The sequence below is a fragment of the Tenrec ecaudatus genome, unplaced genomic scaffold, assembly GCF_050624435.1.
Source record: "Tenrec ecaudatus isolate mTenEca1 unplaced genomic scaffold, mTenEca1.hap1 Scaffold_1841, whole genome shotgun sequence".
NCBI classification, from domain to species: domain Eukaryota; kingdom Metazoa; phylum Chordata; class Mammalia; order Afrosoricida; family Tenrecidae; genus Tenrec; species Tenrec ecaudatus.
The window spans coordinates 61,736-86,565 of NW_027458113.1; the positions used below are offsets into that span (position 1 = coordinate 61,736).

Sequence of the window (24,830 nt, forward strand, 5' to 3'; positions counted from 1 at the left end):
TGCGTGCGTGGGCCTTCCTGGGAAGGATGGGGTCGTTTTTTGCAGTGTGAGCAGGATTGCGCCGCGGAGATGGGAAGGGTGTCGAGCCCTGAAGGGCCGCTGCTTCAGAGTGTTTTAGCATGCTGTCTGGGACTGAAGGGAAACGTGAGGTGAAGGTTGTGTGGGATCCTGAAGACCAGAAAGGAAACGGGGAGGCTGGGCAGAAAGAAGGGTGGTTGGAGGTGGGGCGCGGCAGGGATGGCGGCGGGTGGAGCGTGCTGGCGAGGGGTGCGCTGGTAGGGCCTTTGGGTCCTTGGTCTCTGCAGAGGCGGGCGTCGTGGGCAGCGGGCAGCGGGCAGCGGGCAGCGGCAGCCAAGAGAAGGGGGTAAGCGAGACTGGGTGTGGGCTTGTCAGAGCTGAGCAGAGCTGAGGTCAGAGCAGCCCTCCGTGAGCCTTTGATGTGGCAGGACCAAAAGGGGACCGTGGGCTGCATGGGCCGGGAATCGAACCCGGGCCTCCCGCGTGGCAGGCGAGAATTCTACCACTGAACCACCCATGCGCTGCTACCTCCTCGACAGTCTGCCAGCTGCAGCCTGTGGGCCTGCCTCCTCCCGGCCGCCCCGCTGCCACTGGTGGAGGAGCGCCAGACACTGCTCACTGCCCGACTGGCCTACCGGGCGAGTTCTTGGGCGCGGGTGCGAGTGGTGGTGGGAGCGGGAGCGGAGCTGGCAGTGGGAGGGAGAGTGGGCGCGACATGGCGTGGGGACGTGGCGTTGGGACCCCCACTCCCCTTGAGTAGCAGTGCAGGCGACAGCCAGTGGTGCGCCGGGGTACAGGCGGCCCTGGAGCTTGGAGCCCAGGCATGCGCAGGGTCCCGACCTAGCGAGACCGAAGGGCAGTCTTGTGGCAGGCAGACGTTGGGAGGACGCCCAGAGTCGCAAGAAGACGGGTCCCGTGCGCGCGCGCTGCCGCTCGCCGGCTCGCTGGCGGAGCCCAAGCAGCGCGGCCAAGGTTCCCGCGGCGGTCCCAGCAGTGACCCCCCCGCCCCCAACAGCGACCGACCCACTTCGCTGGGGGCCGGGAGGGGGAGGGAACGGGTGGTGGCCGCGCCGATGCCCCTGTGCCCGTCGCTTCCCGAGGCGGCACGTCGGCAGAAGAAAGGCCCCAGCCCGCGCGTGAGCCGGGCGAGTGAGGTCCGGCCCACGCGCGCACTGGGGCTGTGCGATCCCGTGGGATCGGGTGGCGAGCGCTGCGGGGCCGAGCGCTCTGCGTGGACCCTTGCTAAGGATCCCCGGCTGAGGCTCCCCGGCTGAAGGTGGCGTGTGGCGCCCGCGGGGGTGGGGGTGGGGCTGGGGTCCTGGAGGGGCCTGTGGTTGTCCAAGCCAGAGGATTGAAGGTGTGCGGGAGCTGCAGTAGGAGCACATCTGTCAGCGCTGTGCAGATGGGGCGGCGAGACCCGCCCGTGGCCGGCGCTGGCGGCTGGAGAGGCGCAAGGAGCGCCAGTGGCCTGCCGGCCCGGAGAGGGGTGTGTGTGCGGCGGGTGGGTCCAGGCTGTTTGTTGTTGCCAAAAAGGCTGCTGTGTCAGGAGTGGGATTCGAACCCACGCCTCCAGGGGAGACTGCGACCTGAACGCAGCGCCTTAGACCGCTCGGCCATCCTGACGGCTCGCCCCAAGCGCCCACGGCCGCCTGGCTCGGCCAGGGGGCCCACACGGGTGCCGCTCCTGGGCGGCCCGAGTGGCGGCACCAAGGAAGCTGGGCTGGGGCGCCAGCACTGGAGCTGAGCCAGAACGTGGCCAGCGGAGCAGGCGACGTGCTTGAGCCCGGGCCCAGCGCCTCCAGGTGCGCTGCCTTTGGGTTGACGGGCTGCTGGGGCCCGCCCCCGACGCCGCATCCTGCACCGAGGCACTCTCCTCGCTCAGCTGGGCTTGCGCTCCAAACTGGTCCTCCTCCTCTGGCTGCCACCTGTGGCCTGCGCGCGGGAGTGGGGGCCGCCGGGCCTCTCTGCCGGAGCGACGGGCGGGCGGGCGCGCGCGCTGGCACTGGCGCTCGCCCTGGAGGCCCCAGGCAGCGGGTTGAGGCGGGCGCCAGTCGGCACGAGAGGCTGTGTCTCGCGGCGAGCGTCGCAAGCGGGTCGGGCTGGTGCGGGGCGAGGTGCGGGTTGAGGACTCTGCGCGGCGAGCCAGTGGGCCAAGGGGGAGGAGCAGTGTTGGGCGTGGGGGCGCAGCGACGGCGTCTGGGTGGGCGTCGGCGGTGGCGGTGGCGGTGGCGGTGGCGGTGGCGGCCGGAGAGAGGTCTGGCACCCAGACGGCAGCCGCCGTCCTCGTTAGTATAGTGGTGAGTATCCCCGCCTGTCACGCGGGAGACCGGGGTTCGATTCCCCGACGGGGAGGCACAGTCCCTTTTTTTGGGACTCTGCCACGGCCACCCACCAGCCCACCCGGTCCCCGCTCTCAGGCAGGCCCAGTGGCCGGCGCCCGCCAGCCGTTCTTGCCAAGCCGCCCGCCTGGCCTGCCCACCCTCCGGCCGCAGCTCCCCTGCCCTTCTTCCTGGTGCCCAGTCGCGCGCCCGCCCGCCACAGCAGCCTTCTTTCTCTGGCGTCCGAAGCGCCTGGCCAGCGGCCCGTCCCAAAGCTGTGTCTGCCTCCATCCGGCTCAGGCTGGCCGCGGGCCTCGCAGGGAGTCCCACACGCAGGTGCCAGGGCAGGTAGGGGGATCCCCCTGGTGGGCATCACCCTCCTGCTGCTCCTGAGTGCCGCCTGTGCCCTGGCTGAGGCCCGCGGAACTGGCGCGAGCCGACGCCGAAGGCAGGGAGGGCCTTGGAGAAACCCGGCGCTCCAAGTCGGGGTGTCGGGCGCCTCGGGTGCGGGGGTGCGCGGGGCTGCGGCGTCGCGGCAGCGAGAGCCCGGTCAGGCGCCCCCAGCGGCCGCGGCCGGGGCCGGGGCCGGGGCCGGGCGCGCGCTAGGTCCGCGAGAGCGAGCAGCGGGGCTTGGCTGGCCCGAGCGGCCGCTGCGGGTGGCACGGCGCCTGGCGTCCAGGAAGGACAGGGCTGCGCCGGGCGGCGGCTGCCGAGGCGCGAGCGGCGGTAGCGACGGCGGTAGTAGCAGCTGCCGCTGGCGGCGGGGAGCCTGCTGGCCGTGGTGTTGGTGGAGCCCGGGCTGTGCCGCGTTGGTGGTATAGTGGTGAGCATAGCTGCCTTCCAAGCAGTTGACCCGGGTTCGATTCCCGGCCAACGCAGTAGGTCGACCTTTTGCGGGGAAGCCCAGGGGCCTCCGTGCCAGGTGTGAGTGCGTTGCGTGTGGGAGCAGCTTGGGTCTGTGGCTCTGCCCGCGCCAGTTGCGTGGGAAGGCGGCGGGCGCGCAGTGTTTTGGGGGAGCTGCCTCCAAGTCGGAGAGGGCACCGTGCTCTCGTGGCGGGGAGGCCGCTGGCCAGGGCGCCCATGGGTGCGCGGGCTCCGAGTGCAGGTGGCATGGACGGGACAGGCGCTCCCACGTTCCCTGGTGGTCTAGTGGTTAGGATTCGGCGCTCTCACCGCCGCGGCCCGGGTTCGATTCCCGGTCAGGGAAGCTTTTCTTCTGCCTGGCGCTGCCCCCACACACACTTGCCACTCGCTCAACCTACCACTCTTTTACTCTCGCCAACGCTGGCTACCTTGAGCCACTTCACGGGCCCTGCCGCCGGCAAGGCCACGCACGTGCGCACCTGCTACGGTCCCCGGCCCCGGTGCCTATGCTCTCAGGATCTGCCCGCTCAGCCCTCAACACCACGCGCCAGGCTGACCTCCCTGCGCGTTCCCTCGACGATCACTGCCAGCGCTTGCGCCAGCAGGACAACGCTAGCGAGGGAGAAAGATTCAGGAGCCCAAGGTGGCCCACCTGGGACGCGTGGACGCCGCCAGTTGGGAGGAAGGATGGTGGAAGGCTGGGGAGGGTGTGAGTGAGTGAGTGAGTGAGTGAGTGAGTGAGTTAGCTTTTGAGCGCTTGGGGGTGTGGGTGGGGAAGTGTTGGCTGCTGCGGTGGCAGCGGTGGTGGTGGTGGTGGTGGTGGTGGTGGTGGTGGTGGTGGTGGTGGTGGTGGTGGTGGTGGTGGTGGTGGTGGCGGGAGGTTTTGGGATTTGGGGACAAAAGAAGGATGATGGGGAATTTGATCCGTGAGTGGCAGACAGGGTGTATGTAGGTCGCGATTGTGGGGCGTGCAAGGAGAGGAAGCAGGTGTCTGGGGACACTGGTCTACAGGTGGCTTGGGGAGGGGTGTCAGGGAGCCGGGGACTGTTGGGTGGGAGAGGGTGCCAGCACTCACCTTTCCTCATCATTCTCACCACATCCCCTGAGCACTGCCCACACAGCTGTCCACCTAGAGAGAACGTTGCCCAGAGCACCCTTCTTGCCCTCCTCCAGACTGTCCCTCGGCCTTACTCAGCGGAAGGACGACGTGTTTCTCCCATTCCTGTCTAACTGGGGATCCTGGCACGAGTCCGAACACACTGCCACCGTGCGGTCCCAACGCCTGTAGCCAGCTCTGTAGAGACAGTCTCATGGTTGCTCCAAGGTGGTTTCCTTTGGCAATCCCATTTCCCGAAGGGGGTTGGGGCCGTGATGGGGCGGAGGGGGCTGAGGGGGGGGAAGGGTTTAGGGGGGGTTGGGGCGGCGATCTCACCCACAGACCTACCTCTGTGTCTCTGTTGTCCCATCTGTGTCTACTTGTGTGAAAATACACCTGAGGTCCAAGGGATCCCTACAGCCTTTTGCGAGTGCAGAACCCTGCGGTCTGACAGACAGGGTAGCATGCTGGGGCAAGCTTCACAGCGGGCAAAGCTCCTGCCGAACCACGCGTTTCCTGCTGCCTGACTGGCTCATTGACGTCACACACGTCTCCAAAGTGCATCCTCCCCTGAGGGTGGGCATGGGGATCAGAGCCCAGGGCACCGGGGCTTTGCATGGCCATTCCCCGGGTTCAGAGACAGAGGTTTTGGAAGGCCAGTGCGGTGGAGTGGATTCTGAGAGCCCGCGGCCCCTGGAATGGGAGAGCGGCCCTGCACCTCACGGGGTTTCCTGGGCAGGAGGGCTCTCTCGGGAGGCGGGCAGGGCTCAGATCCTGAGAAGCACACACACACACACACACACACACACACACACACACACATTGAAGGGCGTGCAGACTCGCCTTGGGGTGCGGGCGGCCTGGTGGCGGTGGGGCACACAAGCGCACCATCTGCCCTGCAGTCAGTGCCCTCCATCGTCTTGGTGGGACCAGAGGGTGCCAGTGGGTGGGGGTGCTGTTCTGTCGTGCTCTTGGCTTGTGCCATGGGCTTGTGACAAGGGCCAGGAGGGCAAGGGTGCTGGTTGAGTGCTGGGGGGTGGGGAGTGGGGTGAGAGAAGGAGACCAGGGAGGCACAGCAGCCGCGAAGACAGCAAGGGCTAACAGAATTGTTCTTGCGCACCACTGGCACACTGGCTCTGTGGAGGCCGTGGGTTCATCGGGGCACGGTGGGGTAGGGGTGGGGAGGATTGCAGAGAGGGTGTCGGAGGGGTGGGGGCGAGGAGAGCATCTAGAAACGCATGGGTGGCCGGGCTCGGTATTTATTTGAGAGAGGTGCGAGTTAGCCGGTCACAGGCTGCAAAGTAGATGGCAAACCTGTCGGCTTAAGGTGGGCCCTCAAGACTAAGCCTCGAGAAAGGACCACAGCCCGGTCGTGTCTCTCCTGTGCCTTTCTGTCCCACTCCCCAGTCCCACATACTCTCTGGTACCTCTCAAACAGCCCCAAATCCCCCCCACCCCGCACCCCCACCGCCGCCCTACTTAGACTACTCCCACCACTACCAACCCCAGTCAAGCTGGCAACCAGGGCGTGTCACTGGGCAAGTAGCTCAGGTGAACCAGTGGGGGGCAGATGGAGGGCAAGGGAGCCCAAGGGGCATCAAGAATGAGAGTGAGATTCAGTGAGCTAGAGAGGCGCGGGAGCAAAGGCAGAAACAGTGGCGGAGATTGATGGGATGGGAAGGGAAGGGAAGGGGAGGAGAGGGGAGGGGAGGGGAGGGGAGGGCAGGGGAGGGAGAAAATATGAGGAAAGGGCAGGCAAGGGGTAGCACACACTCAACTGGCTGGAGTAGCGTGTGAGGCGGGTGCTTGGGATGGATGGGCGTCGGGCGTGGGGGCGGGTGGGCCTTGGGCAGACTCCGTGCAGGTTGAAATAGCCTCCCCCACCCCTCTCCTCCTTCAGCCCTCCACTCACGTGTGAACAAATGACCCCACAGACCGTCCACCCAAAGTCAGGCGAGGGGACCCAGGCACTATGGCAATGGGCAGATTGAAGAAGAGGTGGTGGCTAGGTGTGGCAGAGTGCCTCTGCAATAGGGACTGTCCTTGGTCTGTGGTGGGAGAGGGACCGTGATCAGCATGTAGCCCAAAGGACCGAATCTCTCTGTGGAGTTTGAGTGCGTGCGTGGGCCTTCCTGGGAAGGATGGGGTCGTTTTTTGCAGTGTGAGCAGGATTGCGCCGCGGAGATGGGAAGGGTGTCGAGCCCTGAAGGGCCGCTGCTTCAGAGTGTTTTAGCATGCTGTCTGGGACTGAAGGGAAACGTGAGGTGAAGGTTGTGTGGGATCCTGAAGACCAGAAAGGAAACGGGGAGGCTGGGCAGAAAGAAGGGTGGTTGGAGGTGGGGCGCGGCAGGGATGGCGGCGGGTGGAGCGTGCTGGCGAGGGGTGCGCTGGTAGGGCCTTTGGGTCCTTGGTCTCTGCAGAGGCGGGCGTCGTGGGCAGCGGGCAGCGGGCAGCGGGCAGCGGCAGCCAAGAGAAGGGGGTAAGCGAGACTGGGTGTGGGCTTGTCAGAGCTGAGCAGAGCTGAGGTCAGAGCAGCCCTCCGTGAGCCTTTGATGTGGCAGGACCAAAAGGGGACCGTGGGCTGCATGGGCCGGGAATCGAACCCGGGCCTCCCGCGTGGCAGGCGAGAATTCTACCACTGAACCACCCATGCGCTGCTACCTCCTCGACAGTCTGCCAGCTGCAGCCTGTGGGCCTGCCTCCTCCCGGCCGCCCCGCTGCCACTGGTGGAGGAGCGCCAGACACTGCTCACTGCCCGACTGGCCTACCGGGCGAGTTCTTGGGCGCGGGTGCGAGTGGTGGTGGGAGCGGGAGCGGAGCTGGCAGTGGGAGGGAGAGTGGGCGCGACATGGCGTGGGGACGTGGCGTTGGGACCCCCACTCCCCTTGAGTAGCAGTGCAGGCGACAGCCAGTGGTGCGCCGGGGTACAGGCGGCCCTGGAGCTTGGAGCCCAGGCATGCGCAGGGTCCCGACCTAGCGAGACCGAAGGGCAGTCTTGTGGCAGGCAGACGTTGGGAGGACGCCCAGAGTCGCAAGAAGACGGGTCCCGTGCGCGCGCGCTGCCGCTCGCCGGCTCGCTGGCGGAGCCCAAGCAGCGCGGCCAAGGTTCCCGCGGCGGTCCCAGCAGTGACCCCCCCGCCCCCAACAGCGACCGACCCACTTCGCTGGGGGCCGGGAGGGGGAGGGAACGGGTGGTGGCCGCGCCGATGCCCCTGTGCCCGTCGCTTCCCGAGGCGGCACGTCGGCAGAAGAAAGGCCCCAGCCCGCGCGTGAGCCGGGCGAGTGAGGTCCGGCCCACGCGCGCACTGGGGCTGTGCGATCCCGTGGGATCGGGTGGCGAGCGCTGCGGGGCCGAGCGCTCTGCGTGGACCCTTGCTAAGGATCCCCGGCTGAGGCTCCCCGGCTGAAGGTGGCGTGTGGCGCCCGCGGGGGTGGGGGTGGGGCTGGGGTCCTGGAGGGGCCTGTGGTTGTCCAAGCCAGAGGATTGAAGGTGTGCGGGAGCTGCAGTAGGAGCACATCTGTCAGCGCTGTGCAGATGGGGCGGCGAGACCCGCCCGTGGCCGGCGCTGGCGGCTGGAGAGGCGCAAGGAGCGCCAGTGGCCTGCCGGCCCGGAGAGGGGTGTGTGTGCGGCGGGTGGGTCCAGGCTGTTTGTTGTTGCCAAAAAGGCTGCTGTGTCAGGAGTGGGATTCGAACCCACGCCTCCAGGGGAGACTGCGACCTGAACGCAGCGCCTTAGACCGCTCGGCCATCCTGACGGCTCGCCCCAAGCGCCCACGGCCGCCTGGCTCGGCCAGGGGGCCCACACGGGTGCCGCTCCTGGGCGGCCCGAGTGGCGGCACCAAGGAAGCTGGGCTGGGGCGCCAGCACTGGAGCTGAGCCAGAACGTGGCCAGCGGAGCAGGCGACGTGCTTGAGCCCGGGCCCAGCGCCTCCAGGTGCGCTGCCTTTGGGTTGACGGGCTGCTGGGGCCCGCCCCCGACGCCGCATCCTGCACCGAGGCACTCTCCTCGCTCAGCTGGGCTTGCGCTCCAAACTGGTCCTCCTCCTCTGGCTGCCACCTGTGGCCTGCGCGCGGGAGTGGGGGCCGCCGGGCCTCTCTGCCGGAGCGACGGGCGGGCGGGCGCGCGCGCTGGCACTGGCGCTCGCCCTGGAGGCCCCAGGCAGCGGGTTGAGGCGGGCGCCAGTCGGCACGAGAGGCTGTGTCTCGCGGCGAGCGTCGCAAGCGGGTCGGGCTGGTGCGGGGCGAGGTGCGGGTTGAGGACTCTGCGCGGCGAGCCAGTGGGCCAAGGGAGAGGAGCAGTGTTGGGCGTGGGGGCGCAGCGACGGCGTCTGGGTGGGCGTCGGCGGTGGCGGTGGCGGTGGCGGTGGCGGTGGCGGCCGGAGAGAGGTCTGGCACCCAGACGGCAGCCGCCGTCCTCGTTAGTATAGTGGTGAGTATCCCCGCCTGTCACGCGGGAGACCGGGGTTCGATTCCCCGACGGGGAGGCACAGTCCCTTTTTTTGGGACTCTGCCACGGCCACCCACCAGCCCACCCGGTCCCCGCTCTCAGGCAGGCCCAGTGGCCGGCGCCCGCCAGCCGTTCTTGCCAAGCCGCCCGCCTGGCCTGCCCACCCTCCGGCCGCAGCTCCCCTGCCCTTCTTCCTGGTGCCCAGTCGCGCGCCCGCCCGCCACAGCAGCCTTCTTTCTCTGGCGTCCGAAGCGCCTGGCCAGCGGCCCGTCCCAAAGCTGTGTCTGCCTCCATCCGGCTCAGGCTGGCCGCGGGCCTCGCAGGGAGTCCCACACGCAGGTGCCAGGGCAGGTAGGGGGATCCCCCTGGTGGGCATCACCCTCCTGCTGCTCCTGAGTGCCGCCTGTGCCCTGGCTGAGGCCCGCGGAACTGGCGCGAGCCGACGCCGAAGGCAGGGAGGGCCTTGGAGAAACCCGGCGCTCCAAGTCGGGGTGTCGGGCGCCTCGGGTGCGGGGGTGCGCGGGGCTGCGGCGTCGGGGCAGCGAGAGCCCGGTCGGGCGCCCCCAGCGGCCGCGGCCGGGGCCGGGGCCGGGGCCGGGGCCGGGCGCGCGCTAGGTCCGCGAGAGCGAGCAGCGGGGCTTGGCTGGCCCGAGCGGCCGCTGCGGGTGGCACGGCGCCTGGCGTCCAGGAAGGACAGGGCTGCGCCGGGCGGCGGCTGCCGAGGCGCGAGCGGCGGTAGCGACGGCGGTAGTAGCAGCTGCCGCTGGCGGCGGGGAGCCTGCTGGCCGTGGTGTTGGTGGAGCCCGGGCTGTGCCGCGTTGGTGGTATAGTGGTGAGCATAGCTGCCTTCCAAGCAGTTGACCCGGGTTCGATTCCCGGCCAACGCAGTAGGTCGACCTTTTGCGGGGAAGCCCAGGGGCCTCCGTGCCAGGTGTGAGTGCGTTGCATGTGGGAGCAGCTTGGGTCTGTGGCTTTGCCCGCGCCAGTTGCGTGGGAAGGCGGCGGGCGCGCAGTGTTTTGGGGGAGCTGCCTCCAAGTCGGAGAGGGCACCGTGCTCTCGTGGCGGGGAGGCCGCTGGCCAGGGCGCCCATGGGTGCGCGGGCTCCGAGTGCAGGTGGCATGGACGGGACAGGCGCTCCCACGCTCCCTGGTGGTCTAGTGGTTAGGATTCGGCGCTCTCACCGCCGCGGCCCGGGTTCGATTCCCGGTCAGGGAAGCTTTTCTTCTGCCTGGCGCTGCCCCCACACACACTTGCCACTCGCTCAACCTACCACTCTTTTACTCTCGCCAACGCTGGCTACCTTGAGCCACTTCACGGGCCCTGCCGCCGGCAAGGCCACGCACGTGCGCACCTGCTACGGTCCCCGGCCCCGGTGCCTATGCTCTCAGGATCTGCCCGCTCAGCCCTCAACACCACGCGCCAGGCTGACCTCCCTGCGCGTTCCCTCGACGATCACTGCCAGCGCTTGCGCCAGCAGGACAACGCTAGCGAGGGAGAAAGATTCAGGAGCCCAAGGTGGCCCACCTGGGACGCGTGGACGCCGCCAGTTGGGAGGAAGGATGGTGGAAGGCTGGGGAGGGTGTGAGTGAGTGAGTGAGTGAGTGAGTGAGTGAGTGAGTGAGTTAGCTTTTGAGCGCTTGGGGGTGTGGGTGGGGAAGTGTTGGCTGCTGCGGTGGCAGCGGTGGTGGTGGTGGTGGTGGTGGTGGTGGTGGTGGTGGTGGTGGTGGTGGTGGTGGTGGTGGTGGTGGTGGTGGCGGGAGGTTTTGGGATTTGGGGACAAAAGAAGGATGATGGGGAATTTGATCCGTGAGTGGCAGACAGGGTGTATGTAGGTCGCGATTGTGGGGCGTGCAAGGAGAGGAAGCAGGTGTCTGGGGACACTGGTCTACAGGTGGCTTGGGGAGGGGTGTCAGGGAGCCGGGGACTGTTGGGTGGGAGAGGGTGCCAGCACTCACCTTTCCTCATCATTCTCACCACATCCCCTGAGCACTGCCCACACAGCTGTCCACCTAGAGAGAACGTTGCCCAGAGCACCCTTCTTGCCCTCCTCCAGACTGTCCCTCGGCCTTACTCAGCGGAAGGACGACGTGTTTCTCCCATTCCTGTCTAACTGGGGATCCTGGCACGAGTCCGAACACACTGCCACCGTGCGGTCCCAACGCCTGTAGCCAGCTCTGTAGAGACAGTCTCATGGTTGCTCCAAGGTGGTTTCCTTTGGCAATCCCATTTCCCGAAGGGGGTTGGGGCCGTGATGGGGCGGAGGGGGCTGAGGGGGGGGAAGGGTTTAGGGGGGGTTGGGGCGGCGATCTCACCCACAGACCTACCTCTGTGTCTCTGTTGTCCCATCTGTGTCTACTTGTGTGAAAATACACCTGAGGTCCAAGGGATCCCTACAGCCTTTTGCGAGTGCAGAACCCTGCGGTCTGACAGACAGGGTAGCATGCTGGGGCAAGCTTCACAGCGGGCAAAGCTCCTGCCGAACCACGCGTTTCCTGCTGCCTGACTGGCTCATTGACGTCACACACGTCTCCAAAGTGCATCCTCCCCTGAGGGTGGGCATGGGGATCAGAGCCCAGGGCACCGGGGCTTTGCATGGCCATTCCCCGGGTTCAGAGACAGAGGTTTTGGAAGGCCAGTGCGGTGGAGTGGATTCTGAGAGCCCGCGGCCCCTGGAATGGGAGAGCGGCCCTGCACCTCACGGGGTTTCCTGGGCAGGAGGGCTCTCTCGGGAGGCGGGCAGGGCTCAGATCCTGAGAAGCACACACACACACACACACACACACACACACACACACATTGAAGGGCGTGCAGACTCGCCTTGGGGTGCGGGCGGCCTGGTGGCGGTGGGGCACACAAGCGCACCATCTGCCCTGCAGTCAGTGCCCTCCATCGTCTTGGTGGGACCAGAGGGTGCCAGTGGGTGGGGGTGCTGTTCTGTCGTGCTCTTGGCTTGTGCCATGGGCTTGTGACAAGGGCCAGGAGGGCAAGGGTGCTGGTTGAGTGCTGGGGGGTGGGGAGTGGGGTGAGAGAAGGAGACCAGGGAGGCACAGCAGCCGCGAAGACAGCAAGGGCTAACAGAATTGTTCTTGCGCACCACTGGCACACTGGCTCTGTGGAGGCCGTGGGTTCATCGGGGCACGGTGGGGTAGGGGTGGGGAGGATTGCAGAGAGGGTGTCGGAGGGGTGGGGGCGAGGAGAGCATCTAGAAACGCATGGGTGGCCGGGCTCGGTATTTATTTGAGAGAGGTGCGAGTTAGCCGGTCACAGGCTGCAAAGTAGATGGCAAACCTGTCGGCTTAAGGTGGGCCCTCAAGACTAAGCCTCGAGAAAGGACCACAGCCCGGTCGTGTCTCTCCTGTGCCTTTCTGTCCCACTCCCCAGTCCCACATACTCTCTGGTACCTCTCAAACAGCCCCAAATCCCCCCCACCCCGCACCCCCACCGCCGCCCTACTTAGACTACTCCCACCACTACCAACCCCAGTCAAGCTGGCAACCAGGGCGTGTCACTGGGCAAGTAGCTCAGGTGAACCAGTGGGGGGCAGATGGAGGGCAAGGGAGCCCAAGGGGCATCAAGAATGAGAGTGAGATTCAGTGAGCTAGAGAGGCGCGGGAGCAAAGGCAGAAACAGTGGCGGAGATTGATGGGATGGGAAGGGAAGGGAAGGGGAGGAGAGGGGAGGGGAGGGGAGGGGAGGGCAGGGGAGGGAGAAAATATGAGGAAAGGGCAGGCAAGGGGTAGCACACACTCAACTGGCTGGAGTAGCGTGTGAGGCGGGTGCTTGGGATGGATGGGCGTCGGGCGTGGGGGCGGGTGGGCCTTGGGCAGACTCCGTGCAGGTTGAAATAGCCTCCCCCACCCCTCTCCTCCTTCAGCCCTCCACTCACGTGTGAACAAATGACCCCACAGACCGTCCACCCAAAGTCAGGCGAGGGGACCCAGGCACTATGGCAATGGGCAGATTGAAGAAGAGGTGGTGGCTAGGTGTGGCAGAGTGCCTCTGCAATAGGGACTGTCCTTGGTCTGTGGTGGGAGAGGGACCGTGATCAGCATGTAGCCCAAAGGACCGAATCTCTCTGTGGAGTTTGAGTGCGTGCGTGGGCCTTCCTGGGAAGGATGGGGTCGTTTTTTGCAGTGTGAGCAGGATTGCGCCGCGGAGATGGGAAGGGTGTCGAGCCCTGAAGGGCCGCTGCTTCAGAGTGTTTTAGCATGCTGTCTGGGACTGAAGGGAAACGTGAGGTGAAGGTTGTGTGGGATCCTGAAGACCAGAAAGGAAACGGGGAGGCTGGGCAGAAAGAAGGGTGGTTGGAGGTGGGGCGCGGCAGGGATGGCGGCGGGTGGAGCGTGCTGGCGAGGGGTGCGCTGGTAGGGCCTTTGGGTCCTTGGTCTCTGCAGAGGCGGGCGTCGTGGGCAGCGGGCAGCGGGCAGCGGGCAGCGGCAGCCAAGAGAAGGGGGTAAGCGAGACTGGGTGTGGGCTTGTCAGAGCTGAGCAGAGCTGAGGTCAGAGCAGCCCTCCGTGAGCCTTTGATGTGGCAGGACCAAAAGGGGACCGTGGGCTGCATGGGCCGGGAATCGAACCCGGGCCTCCCGCGTGGCAGGCGAGAATTCTACCACTGAACCACCCATGCGCTGCTACCTCCTCGACAGTCTGCCAGCTGCAGCCTGTGGGCCTGCCTCCTCCCGGCCGCCCCGCTGCCACTGGTGGAGGAGCGCCAGACACTGCTCACTGCCCGACTGGCCTACCGGGCGAGTTCTTGGGCGCGGGTGCGAGTGGTGGTGGGAGCGGGAGCGGAGCTGGCAGTGGGAGGGAGAGTGGGCGCGACATGGCGTGGGGACGTGGCGTTGGGACCCCCACTCCCCTTGAGTAGCAGTGCAGGCGACAGCCAGTGGTGCGCCGGGGTACAGGCGGCCCTGGAGCTTGGAGCCCAGGCATGCGCAGGGTCCCGACCTAGCGAGACCGAAGGGCAGTCTTGTGGCAGGCAGACGTTGGGAGGACGCCCAGAGTCGCAAGAAGACGGGTCCCGTGCGCGCGCGCTGCCGCTCGCCGGCTCGCTGGCGGAGCCCAAGCAGCGCGGCCAAGGTTCCCGCGGCGGTCCCAGCAGTGACCCCCCCGCCCCCAACAGCGACCGACCCACTTCGCTGGGGGCCGGGAGGGGGAGGGAACGGGTGGTGGCCGCGCCGATGCCCCTGTGCCCGTCGCTTCCCGAGGCGGCACGTCGGCAGAAGAAAGGCCCCAGCCCGCGCGTGAGCCGGGCGAGTGAGGTCCGGCCCACGCGCGCACTGGGGCTGTGCGATCCCGTGGGATCGGGTGGCGAGCGCTGCGGGGCCGAGCGCTCTGCGTGGACCCTTGCTAAGGATCCCCGGCTGAGGCTCCCCGGCTGAAGGTGGCGTGTGGCGCCCGCGGGGGTGGGGGTGGGGCTGGGGTCCTGGAGGGGCCTGTGGTTGTCCAAGCCAGAGGATTGAAGGTGTGCGGGAGCTGCAGTAGGAGCACATCTGTCAGCGCTGTGCAGATGGGGCGGCGAGACCCGCCCGTGGCCGGCGCTGGCGGCTGGAGAGGCGCAAGGAGCGCCAGTGGCCTGCCGGCCCGGAGAGGGGTGTGTGTGCGGCGGGTGGGTCCAGGCTGTTTGTTGTTGCCAAAAAGGCTGCTGTGTCAGGAGTGGGATTCGAACCCACGCCTCCAGGGGAGACTGCGACCTGAACGCAGCGCCTTAGACCGCTCGGCCATCCTGACGGCTCGCCCCAAGCGCCCACGGCCGCCTGGCTCGGCCAGGGGGCCCACACGGGTGCCGCTCCTGGGCGGCCCGAGTGGCGGCACCAAGGAAGCTGGGCTGGGGCGCCAGCACTGGAGCTGAGCCAGAACGTGGCCAGCGGAGCAGGCGACGTGCTTGAGCCCGGGCCCAGCGCCTCCAGGTGCGCTGCCTTTGGGTTGACGGGCTGCTGGGGCCCGCCCCCGACGCCGCATCCTGCACCGAGGCACTCTCCTCGCTCAGCTGGGCTTGCGCTCCAAACTGGTCCTCCTCCTCTGGCTGCCACCTGTGGCCTGCGCGCGGGAGTGGGGGCCGCCGGGCCTCTCTGCCGGAGCGACGGGCGGGCGGGCGCGCGCGCTGGCACTGGCGCTCGCCCTGGAGGCCCCAGGCAGCGGGTTGAGGCGGGCGCCAGTCGGCACGAGAGGCTGTGTCTCGCGGCGAGCGTCGCAAGCGGGTCGGGCTGGTGCGGGGCGAGGTGCGGGTTGAGGACTCTGCGCGGCGAGCCAGTGGGCCAAGGGAGAGGAGCAGTGTTGGGCGTGGGGGCGCAGCGACGGCGTCTGGGTGGGCGTCGGCGGTGGCGGTGGCGGTGGCGGTGGCGGTGGCGGCCGGAGAGAGGTCTGGCACCCAGACGGCAGCCGCCGTCCTCGTTAGTATAGTGGTGAGTATCCCCGCCTGTCACGCGGGAGACCGGGGTTCGATTCCCCGACGGGGAGGCACAGTTCCTTTTTTTGGGACTCTGCCACGGCCACCCACCAGCCCACCCGGTCCCCGCTCTCAGGCAGGCCCAGTGGCCGGCGCCCGCCAGCCGTTCTTGCCAAGCCGCCCGCCTGGCCTGCCCACCCTCCGGCCGCAGCTCCCCTGCCCTTCTTCCTGGTGCCCAGTCGCGCGCCCGCCCGCCACAGCAGCCTTCTTTCTCTGGCGTCCGAAGCGCCTGGCCAGCGGCCCGTCCCAAAGCTGTGTCTGCCTCCATCCGGCTCAGGCTGGCCGCGGGCCTCGCAGGGAGTCCCACACGCAGGTGCCAGGGCAGGTAGGGGGATCCCCCTGGTGGGCATCACCCTCCTGCTGCTCCTGAGTGCCGCCTGTGCCCTGGCTGAGGCCCGCGGAACTGGCGCGAGCCGACGCCGAAGGCAGGGAGGGCCTTGGAGAAACCCGGCGCTCCAAGTCGGGGTGTCGGGCGCCTCGGGTGCGGGGGTGCGCGGGGCTGCGGCGTCGGGGCAGCGAGAGCCCGGTCGGGCGCCCCCAGCGGCCGCGGCCGGGGCCGGGGCCGGGGCCGGGGCCGGGCGCGCGCTAGGTCCGCGAGAGCGAGCAGCGGGGCTTGGCTGGCCCGAGCGGCCGCTGCGGGTGGCACGGCGCCTGGCGTCCAGGAAGGACAGGGCTGCGCCGGGCGGCGGCTGCCGAGGCGCGAGCGGCGGTAGCGACGGCGGTAGTAGCAGCTGCCGCTGGCGGCGGGGAGCCTGCTGGCCGTGGTGTTGGTGGAGCCCGGGCTGTGCCGCGTTGGTGGTATAGTGGTGAGCATAGCTGCCTTCCAAGCAGTTGACCCGGGTTCGATTCCCGGCCAACGCAGTAGGTCGACCTTTTGCGGGGAAGCCCAGGGGCCTCCGTGCCAGGTGTGAGTGCGTTGCATGTGGGAGCAGCTTGGGTCTGTGGCTTTGCCCGCGCCAGTTGCGTGGGAAGGCGGCGGGCGCGCAGTGTTTTGGGGGAGCTGCCTCCAAGTCGGAGAGGGCACCGTGCTCTCGTGGCGGGGAGGCCGCTGGCCAGGGCGCCCATGGGTGCGCGGGCTCCGAGTGCAGGTGGCATGGACGGGACAGGCGCTCCCACGCTCCCTGGTGGTCTAGTGGTTAGGATTCGGCGCTCTCACCGCCGCGGCCCGGGTTCGATTCCCGGTCAGGGAAGCTTTTCTTCTGCCTGGCGCTGCCCCCACACACACTTGCCACTCGCTCAACCTACCACTCTTTTACTCTCGCCAACGCTGGCTACCTTGAGCCACTTCACGGGCCCTGCCGCCGGCAAGGCCACGCACGTGCGCACCTGCTACGGTCCCCGGCCCCGGTGCCTATGCTCTCAGGATCTGCCCGCTCAGCCCTCAACACCACGCGCCAGGCTGACCTCCCTGCGCGTTCCCTCGACGATCACTGCCAGCGCTTGCGCCAGCAGGACAACGCTAGCGAGGGAGAAAGATTCAGGAGCCCAAGGTGGCCCACCTGGGACGCGTGGACGCCGCCAGTTGGGAGGAAGGATGGTGGAAGGCTGGGGAGGGTGTGAGTGAGTGAGTGAGTGAGTGAGTGAGTGAGTGAGTGAGTGAGTTAGCTTTTGAGCGCTTGGGGGTGTGGGTGGGGAAGTGTTGGCTGCTGCGGTGGCAGCGGTGGTGGTGGTGGTGGTGGTGGTGGTGGTGGTGGTGGTGGTGGTGGTGGTGGTGGTGGTGGTGGTGGTGGTGGCGGGAGGTTTTGGGATTTGGGGACAAAAGAAGGATGATGGGGAATTTGATCCGTGAGTGGCAGACAGGGTGTATGTAGGTCGCGATTGTGGGGCGTGCAAGGAGAGGAAGCAGGTGTCTGGGGACACTGGTCTACAGGTGGCTTGGGGAGGGGTGTCAGGGAGCCGGGGACTGTTGGGTGGGAGAGGGTGCCAGCACTCACCTTTCCTCATCATTCTCACCACATCCCCTGAGCACTGCCCACACAGCTGTCCACCTAGAGAGAACGTTGCCCAGAGCACCCTTCTTGCCCTCCTCCAGACTGTCCCTCGGCCTTACTCAGCGGAAGGACGACGTGTTTCTCCCATTCCTGTCTAACTGGGGATCCTGGCACGAGTCCGAACACACTGCCACCGTGCGGTCCCAACGCCTGTAGCCAGCTCTGTAGAGACAGTCTCATGGTTGCTCCAAGGTGGTTTCCTTTGGCAATCCCATTTCCCGAAGGGGGTTGGGGCCGTGATGGGGCGGAGGGGGCTGAGGGGGGGGAAGGGTTTAGGGGGGGTTGGGGCGGCGATCTCACCCACAGACCTACCTCTGTGTCTCTGTTGTCCCATCTGTGTCTACTTGTGTGAAAATACACCTGAGGTCCAAGGGATCCCTACAGCCTTTTGCGAGTGCAGAACCCTGCGGTCTGACAGACAGGGTAGCATGCTGGGGCAAGCTTCACAGCGGGCAAAGCTCCTGCCGAACCACGCGTTTCCTGCTGCCTGACTGGCTCATTGACGTCACACACGTCTCCAAAGTGCATCCTCCCCTGAGGGTGGGCATGGGGATCAGAGCCCAGGGCACCGGGGCTTTGCATGGCCATTCCCCGGGTTCAGAGACAGAGGTTTTGGAAGGCCAGTGCGGTGGAGTGGATTCTGAGAGCCCGCGGCCCCTGGAATGGGAGAGCGGCCCTGCACCTCACGGGGTTTCCTGGGCAGGAGGGCTCTCTCGGGAGGCGGGCAGGGCTCAGATCCTGAGAAGCACACACACACACACACACACACACACACACACACATTGAAGGGCGTGCAGACTCGCCTTGGGGTGCGGGCGGCCTGGTGGCGGTGGGGCACACAAGCGCACCATCTGCCCTGCAGTCAGTGCCCTCCATCGTCTTGGTGGGACCAGAGGGTGCCAGTGGGTGGGGGTGCTGTTCTGTCGTGCTCTTGGCTTGTGCCATGGGCTTGTGACAAGGGCCAGGAGGGCAAGGGTGCTGGTTGAGTGCTGGGGGGTGGGGAGTGGGGTGAGAGAAGGAGACCAGGGAGGCACAGCAGCCGCGAAGACAGCAAGGGCTAACAGAATTGTTCTTGCGCACCACTGGCACACTGGCTCTGTGGAGGCCGTGGGTTCATCGGGGCACGGTGGGGTAGGGGTGGGGAGGATTGCAGAGAGGGTGTCGGAGGGGTGGGGGCGAGGAGAGCATCTAGAAACGCATGGGTGGCCGGGCTCGGTATTTATTTGAGAGAGGTGCGAGTTAGCCGGTCACAGGCTGCAAAGTAGATGGCAAACCTGTCGGCTTAAGGTGGGCCCTCAAGACTAAGCCTCGAGAAAGGACCACAGCCCGGTCGTGTCTCTCCTGTGCCTTTCTGTCCCACTCCCCAGTCCCACATACTCTCTGGTACCTCTCAAACAGCCCCAAATCCCCCCCACCCCGCACCCCCACCGCCGCCCTACTTAGACTACTCCCACCACTACCAACCCCAGTCAAGCTGGCAACCAGGGCGTGTCACTGGGCAAGTAGCTCAGGTGAACCAGTGGGGGGCAGATGGGGGAGCCCAAGGGGCATCAAGAATGAGAGTGAGATTCAGTGAGCTAGAGAGGCGCGGGAGCAAAGGCAGAAACAGTGGCGGAGATTGATGGGATGGGAAGGGAAGGGAAGGGGAGGAGAGGGGAGGGGAGGGGAGGGGAGGGCAGGGGAGGGAGAAAATATGAGGAAAGGGCAGGCAAGGGGTAGCACACACTCAACTGGCTGGAGTAGCGTGTGAGGCGGGTGCTTGGGATGGATGGGCGTCGGGCGTGGGGGCGGGTGGGCCTTGGGCAGACTCCGTGCAGGTTGAAATAGCCTCCCCCACCCCTCTCCTCCTTCAGCCCTCCACTCACGTGTGAACAAATGACCCCACAGACCGTCCACCCAAAGTCAGGCGAGGGGACCCAGGCACTATGGCAATGGGCAGATTGAAGAAGAGGTGGTGGCTAGGTGTGGCAGAGTGCCTCTGCAATAGGGACTGTCCTTGGTCTGTGGTGGGAGAGGGACCGTGATCAGCATGTAGCCCAAAGGACCGAATCTCTCTGTGGAGTTTGAGTGCGTGCGTGGGCCTTCCTGGGAAGGATGGGGTCGTTTTTTGCAGTGTGAGCAGGATTGCGCCGCGGAGATGGGAAGGGTGTCGAGCCCTGAAGGGCCGCTGCTTCAGAGTGTTTTAGCATGCTGTCTGGGACTGAAGGGAAACGTGAGGTGAAGGTTGTGTGGGATCCTGAAGACCAGAAAGGAAACGGGGAGGCTGGGCAGAAAGAAGGGTGGTTGGAGGTGGGGCGCGGCAGGGATGGCGGCGGGTGGAGCGTGCTGGCGAGGGGTGCGCTGGTAGGGCCTTTGGGTCCTTGGTCTCTGCAGAGGCGGGCGTCGTGGGCAGCGGGCAGCGGGCAGCGGGCAGCGGGCAGCGGCAGCCAAGAGAAGGGGGTAAGCGAGACTGGGTGTGGGCTTGTCAGAGCTGAGCAGAGCTGAGGTCAGAGCAGCCCTCCGTGAGCCTTTGATGTGGCAGGACCAAAAGGGGACCGTGGGCTGCATGGGCCGGGAATCGAACCCGGGCCTCCCGCGTGGCAGGCGAGAATTCTACCACTGAACCACCCATGCGCTGCTACCTCCTCGACAGTCTGCCAGCTGCAGCCTGTGGGCCTGCCTCCTCCCGGCCGCCCCGCTGCCACTGGTGGAGGAGCGCCAGACACTGCTCACTGCCCGACTGGCCTACCGGGCGAGTTCTTGGGCGCGGGTGCGAGTGGTGGTGGGAGCGGGAGCGGAGCTGGCAGTGGGAGGGAGAGTGGGCGCGACATGGCGTGGGGACGTGGCGTTGGGACCCCCACTCCCCTTGAGTAGCAGTGCAGGCGACAGCCAGTGGTGCGCCGGGGTACAGGCGGCCCTGGAGCTTGGAGCCCAGGCATGCGCAGGGTCCCGACCTAGCGAGACCGAAGGGCAGTCTTGTGGCAGGCAGACGTTGGGAGGACGCCCAGAGTCGCAAGAAGACGGGTCCCGTGCGCGCGCGCTGCCGCTCGCCGGCTCGCTGGCGGAGCCCAAGCAGCGCGGCCAAGGTTCCCGCGGCGGTCCCAGCAGTGACCCCCCCGCCCCCAACAGCGACCGACCCACTTCGCTGGGGGCCGGGAGGGGGAGGGAACGGGTGGTGGCCGCGCCGATGCCCCTGTGCCCGTCGCTTCCCGAGGCGGCACGTCGGCAGAAGAAAGGCCCCAGCCCGCGCGTGAGCCGGGCGAGTGAGGTCCGGCCCACGCGCGCACTGGGGCTGTGCGATCCCGTGGGATCGGGTGGCGAGCGCTGCGGGGCCGAGCGCTCTGCGTGGACCCTTGCTAAGGATCCCCGGCTGAGGCTCCCCGGCTGAAGGTGGCGTGTGGCGCCCGCGGGGGTGGGGGTGGGGCTGGGGTCCTGGAGGGGCCTGTGGTTGTCCAAGCCAGAGGATTGAAGGTGTGCGGGAGCTGCAGTAGGAGCACATCTGTCAGCGCTGTGCAGATGGGGCGGCGAGACCCGCCCGTGGCCGGCGCTGGCGGCTGGAGAGGCGCAAGGAGCGCCAGTGGCCTGCCGGCCCGGAGAGGGGTGTGTGTGCGGCGGGTGGGTCCAGGCTGTTTGTTGTTGCCAAAAAGGCTGCTGTGTCAGGAGTGGGATTCGAACCCACGCCTCCAGGGGAGACTGCGACCTGAACGCAGCGCCTTAGACCGCTCGGCCATCCTGACGGCTCGCCCCAAGCGCCCACGGCCGCCTGGCTCGGCCAGGGGGCCCACACGGGTGCCGCTCCTGGGCGGCCCGAGTGGCGGCACCAAGGAAGCTGGGCTGGGGCGCCAGCACTGGAGCTGAGCCAGAACGTGGCCAGCGGAGCAGGCGACGTGCTTGAGCCCGGGCCCAGCGCCTCCAGGTGCGCTGCCTTTGGGTTGACGGGCTGCTGGGGCCCGCCCCCGACGCCGCATCCTGCACCGAGGCACTCTCCTCGCTCAGCTGGGCTTGCGCTCCAAACTGGTCCTCCTCCTCTGGCTGCCACCTGTGGCCTGCGCGCGGGAGTGGGGGCCGCCGGGCCTCTCTGCCGGAGCGACGGGCGGGCGGGCGCGCGCGCTGGCACTGGCGCTCGCCCTGGAGGCCCCAGGCAGCGGGTTGAGGCGGGCGCCAGTCGGCACGAGAGGCTGTGTCTCGCGGCGAGCGTCGCAAGCGGGTCGGGCTGGTGCGGGGCGAGGTGCGGGTTGAGGACTCTGCGCGGCGAGCCAGTGGGCCAAGGGGGAGGAGCAGTGTTGGGCGTGGGGGCGCAGCGACGGCGTCTGGGTGGGCGTCGGCGGTGGCGGTGGCGGTGGCGGTGGCGGTGGCGGCCGGAGAGAGGTCTGGCACCCAGACGGCAGCCGCCGTCCTCGTTAGTATAGTGGTGAGTATCCCCGCCTGTCACGCGGGAGACCGGGGTTCGATTCCCCGACGGGGAGGCACAGTCCCTTTTTTTGGGACTCTGCCACGGCCACCCACCAGCCCACCCGGTCCCCGCTCTCAGGCAGGCCCAGTGGCCGGCGCCCGCCAGCCGTTCTTGCCAAGCCGCCCGCCTGGCCTGCCCACCCTCCGGCCGCAGCTCCCCTGCCCTTCTTCCTGGTGCCCAGTCGCGCGCCCGCCCGCCACAGCAGCCTTCTTTCTCTGGCGTCCGAAGCGCCTGGCCAGCGGCCCGTCCCAAAGCTGTGTCTGCCTCCATCCGGCTCAGGCTGGCCGCGGGCCTCGCAGGGAGTCCCACACGCAGGTGCCAGGGCAGGTAGGGGGATCCCCCTGGTGGGCATCACCCTCCTGCTGCTCCTGAGTGCCGCCTGTGCCCTGGCTGAGGCCCGCGGAACTGGCGCGAGCCGACGCCGAAGGCAGGGAGGGCCTTGGAGAAACCCGGCGCTCCAAGTCGGGGTGTCGGGCGCCTCGGGTGCGGGGGTGCGCGGGGCTGCGGCGTCGCGGCAGCGAGAGCCCGGTCAGGCGCCCCCAGCGGCCGCGGCCGGGGCCGGGGCCGGGGCCGGGCGCGCGCTAGGTCCGCGAGAGCGAGCAGCGGGGCTTGGCTGGCCCGAGCGGCCGCTGCGGGTGGCACGGCGCCTGGCGTCCAGGAAGGACAGGGCTGCGCCGGGCGGCGGCTGCCGAGGCGCGAGCGGCGGTAGCGACGGCGGTAGTAGCAGCTGCCGCTGGCGGCGGGGAGCCTGCTGGCCGTGGTGTTGGTGGAGCCCGGGCTGTGCCGCGTTGGTGGTATAGTGGTGAGCATAGCTGCCTTCCAAGCAGTTGACCCGGGTTCGATTCCCGGCCAACGCAGTAGGTCGACCTTTTGCGGGGAAGCCCAGGGGCCTCCGTGCCAGGTGTGAGTGCGTTGCGTGTGGGAGCAGCTTGGGTCTGTGGCTCTGCCCGCGCCAGTTGCGTGGGAAGGCGGCGGGCGCGCAGTGTTTTGGGGGAGCTGCCTCCAAGTCGGAGAGGGCACCGTGCTCTCGTGGCGGGGAGGCCGCTGGCCAGGGCGCCCATGGGTGCGCGGGCTCCGAGTGCAGGTGGCATGGACGGGACAGGCGCTCCCACGTTCCCTGGTGGTCTAGTGGTTAGGATTCGGCGCTCTCACCGCCGCGGCCCGGGTTCGATTCCCGGTCAGGGAAGCTTTTCTTCTGCCTGGCGCTGCCCCCACACACACTTGCCACTCGCTCAACCTACCACTCTTTTACTCTCGCCAACGCTGGCTACCTTGAGCCACTTCACGGGCCCTGCCGCCGGCAAGGCCACGCACGTGCGCACCTGCTACGGTCCCCGGCCCCGGTGCCTATGCTCTCAGGATCTGCCCGCTCAGCCCTCAACACCACGCGCCAGGCTGACCTCCCTGCGCGTTCCCTCGACGATCACTGCCAGCGCTTGCGCCAGCAGGACAACGCTAGCGAGGGAGAAAGATTCAGGAGCCCAAGGTGGCCCACCTGGGACGCGTGGACGCCGCCAGTTGGGAGGAAGGATGGTGGAAGGCTGGGGAGGGTGTGAGTGAGTGAGTGAGTGAGTGAGTGAGTGAGTTAGCTTTTGAGCGCTTGGGGGTGTGGGTGGGGAAGTGTTGGCTGCTGCGGTGGCAGCGGTGGTGGTGGTGGTGGTGGTGGTGGTGGTGGTGGTGGTGGTGGTGGTGGTGGTGGTGGTGGTGGTGGTGGTGGCGGGAGGTTTTGGGATTTGGGGACAAAAGAAGGATGATGGGGAATTTGATCCGTGAGTGGCAGACAGGGTGTATGTAGGTCGCGATTGTGGGGCGTGCAAGGAGAGGAAGCAGGTGTCTGGGGACACTGGTCTACAGGTGGCTTGGGGAGGGGTGTCAGGGAGCCGGGGACTGTTGGGTGGGAGAGGGTGCCAGCACTCACCTTTCCTCATCATTCTCACCACATCCCCTGAGCACTGCCCACACAGCTGTCCACCTAGAGAGAACGTTGCCCAGAGCACCCTTCTTGCCCTCCTCCAGACTGTCCCTCGGCCTTACTCAGCGGAAGGACGACGTGTTTCTCCCATTCCTGTCTAACTGGGGATCCTGGCACGAGTCCGAACACACTGCCACCGTGCGGTCCCAACGCCTGTAGCCAGCTCTGTAGAGACAGTCTCATGGTTGCTCCAAGGTGGTTTCCTTTGGCAATCCCATTTCCCGAAGGGGGTTGGGGCCGTGATGGGGCGGAGGGGGCTGAGGGGGGGGAAGGGTTTAGGGGGGGTTGGGGCGGCGATCTCACCCACAGACCTACCTCTGTGTCTCTGTTGTCCCATCTGTGTCTACTTGTGTGAAAATACACCTGAGGTCCAAGGGATCCCTACAGCCTTTTGCGAGTGCAGAACCCTGCGGTCTGACAGACAGGGTAGCATGCTGGGGCAAGCTTCACAGCGGGCAAAGCTCCTGCCGAACCACGCGTTTCCTGCTGCCTGACTGGCTCATTGACGTCACACACGTCTCCAAAGTGCATCCTCCCCTGAGGGTGGGCATGGGGATCAGAGCCCAGGGCACCGGGGCTTTGCATGGCCATTCCCCGGGTTCAGAGACAGAGGTTTTGGAAGGCCAGTGCGGTGGAGTGGATTCTGAGAGCCCGCGGCCCCTGGAATGGGAGAGCGGCCCTGCACCTCACGGGGTTTCCTGGGCAGGAGGGCTCTCTCGGGAGGCGGGCAGGGCTCAGATCCTGAGAAGCACACACACACACACACACACACACACACACACACACACATTGAAGGGCGTGCAGACTCGCCTTGGGGTGCGGGCGGCCTGGTGGCGGTGGGGCACACAAGCGCACCATCTGCCCTGCAGTCAGTGCCCTCCATCGTCTTGGTGGGACCAGAGGGTGCCAGTGGGTGGGGGTGCTGTTCTGTCGTGCTCTTGGCTTGTGCCATGGGCTTGTGACAAGGGCCAGGAGGGCAAGGGTGCTGGTTGAGTGCTGGGGGGTGGGGAGTGGGGTGAGAGAAGGAGACCAGGGAGGCACAGCAGCCGCGAAGACAGCAAGGGCTAACAGAATTGTTCTTGCGCACCACTGGCACACTGGCTCTGTGGAGGCCGTGGGTTCATCGGGGCACGGTGGGGTAGGGGTGGGGAGGATTGCAGAGAGGGTGTCGGAGGGGTGGGGGCGAGGAGAGCATCTAGAAACGCATGGGTGGCCGGGCTCGGTATTTATTTGAGAGAGGTG

General features: G+C 67.3%; 20 non-coding genes across 20 annotated transcripts; 12 read left to right on the forward strand and 8 right to left on the reverse strand.

Moving 5' to 3' along the window:
• Positions 1-467: 467 nt before the first annotated feature.
• Positions 468-538, reverse strand: TRNAG-GCC (transfer RNA glycine (anticodon GCC)). Its single transcript has one exon. It is a non-coding gene; the product is annotated as a tRNA-Gly (tRNA).
• Positions 539-1,558: 1,020 nt separating this feature from the next.
• On the reverse strand, positions 1,559-1,641 carry TRNAL-CAG (transfer RNA leucine (anticodon CAG)). Its single transcript has one exon. It is a non-coding gene; the product is annotated as a tRNA-Leu (tRNA).
• Positions 1,642-2,298: 657 nt separating this feature from the next.
• TRNAD-GUC (transfer RNA aspartic acid (anticodon GUC)) lies at positions 2,299-2,370 on the forward strand. The gene has a single exon. It is a non-coding gene; the product is annotated as a tRNA-Asp (tRNA).
• A 772-nt stretch (positions 2,371-3,142) lies between these two features.
• On the forward strand, positions 3,143-3,214 carry TRNAG-UCC (transfer RNA glycine (anticodon UCC)). The gene has a single exon. It is a non-coding gene; the product is annotated as a tRNA-Gly (tRNA).
• Positions 3,215-3,471: 257 nt separating this feature from the next.
• On the forward strand, positions 3,472-3,543 carry TRNAE-CUC (transfer RNA glutamic acid (anticodon CUC)). Its single transcript has one exon. It is a non-coding gene; the product is annotated as a tRNA-Glu (tRNA).
• A 3,335-nt stretch (positions 3,544-6,878) lies between these two features.
• On the reverse strand, positions 6,879-6,949 carry TRNAG-GCC (transfer RNA glycine (anticodon GCC)). Its single transcript has one exon. It is a non-coding gene; the product is annotated as a tRNA-Gly (tRNA).
• Positions 6,950-7,969: 1,020 nt separating this feature from the next.
• On the reverse strand, positions 7,970-8,052 carry TRNAL-CAG (transfer RNA leucine (anticodon CAG)). The gene has a single exon. It is a non-coding gene; the product is annotated as a tRNA-Leu (tRNA).
• Positions 8,053-8,709: 657 nt separating this feature from the next.
• TRNAD-GUC (transfer RNA aspartic acid (anticodon GUC)) lies at positions 8,710-8,781 on the forward strand. The gene has a single exon. It is a non-coding gene; the product is annotated as a tRNA-Asp (tRNA).
• Positions 8,782-9,559: 778 nt separating this feature from the next.
• TRNAG-UCC (transfer RNA glycine (anticodon UCC)) lies at positions 9,560-9,631 on the forward strand. Its single transcript has one exon. It is a non-coding gene; the product is annotated as a tRNA-Gly (tRNA).
• A 257-nt stretch (positions 9,632-9,888) lies between these two features.
• TRNAE-CUC (transfer RNA glutamic acid (anticodon CUC)) lies at positions 9,889-9,960 on the forward strand. Its single transcript has one exon. It is a non-coding gene; the product is annotated as a tRNA-Glu (tRNA).
• A 3,341-nt stretch (positions 9,961-13,301) lies between these two features.
• On the reverse strand, positions 13,302-13,372 carry TRNAG-GCC (transfer RNA glycine (anticodon GCC)). The gene has a single exon. It is a non-coding gene; the product is annotated as a tRNA-Gly (tRNA).
• Positions 13,373-14,392: 1,020 nt separating this feature from the next.
• TRNAL-CAG (transfer RNA leucine (anticodon CAG)) lies at positions 14,393-14,475 on the reverse strand. The gene has a single exon. It is a non-coding gene; the product is annotated as a tRNA-Leu (tRNA).
• A 657-nt stretch (positions 14,476-15,132) lies between these two features.
• Positions 15,133-15,204, forward strand: TRNAD-GUC (transfer RNA aspartic acid (anticodon GUC)). The gene has a single exon. It is a non-coding gene; the product is annotated as a tRNA-Asp (tRNA).
• Positions 15,205-15,982: 778 nt separating this feature from the next.
• On the forward strand, positions 15,983-16,054 carry TRNAG-UCC (transfer RNA glycine (anticodon UCC)). Its single transcript has one exon. It is a non-coding gene; the product is annotated as a tRNA-Gly (tRNA).
• Positions 16,055-16,311: 257 nt separating this feature from the next.
• On the forward strand, positions 16,312-16,383 carry TRNAE-CUC (transfer RNA glutamic acid (anticodon CUC)). Its single transcript has one exon. It is a non-coding gene; the product is annotated as a tRNA-Glu (tRNA).
• A 3,343-nt stretch (positions 16,384-19,726) lies between these two features.
• On the reverse strand, positions 19,727-19,797 carry TRNAG-GCC (transfer RNA glycine (anticodon GCC)). The gene has a single exon. It is a non-coding gene; the product is annotated as a tRNA-Gly (tRNA).
• A 1,020-nt stretch (positions 19,798-20,817) lies between these two features.
• On the reverse strand, positions 20,818-20,900 carry TRNAL-CAG (transfer RNA leucine (anticodon CAG)). Its single transcript has one exon. It is a non-coding gene; the product is annotated as a tRNA-Leu (tRNA).
• Positions 20,901-21,557: 657 nt separating this feature from the next.
• On the forward strand, positions 21,558-21,629 carry TRNAD-GUC (transfer RNA aspartic acid (anticodon GUC)). The gene has a single exon. It is a non-coding gene; the product is annotated as a tRNA-Asp (tRNA).
• Positions 21,630-22,401: 772 nt separating this feature from the next.
• On the forward strand, positions 22,402-22,473 carry TRNAG-UCC (transfer RNA glycine (anticodon UCC)). The gene has a single exon. It is a non-coding gene; the product is annotated as a tRNA-Gly (tRNA).
• Positions 22,474-22,730: 257 nt separating this feature from the next.
• TRNAE-CUC (transfer RNA glutamic acid (anticodon CUC)) lies at positions 22,731-22,802 on the forward strand. Its single transcript has one exon. It is a non-coding gene; the product is annotated as a tRNA-Glu (tRNA).
• The last annotated feature ends 2,028 nt before the right edge of the window (positions 22,803-24,830 follow it).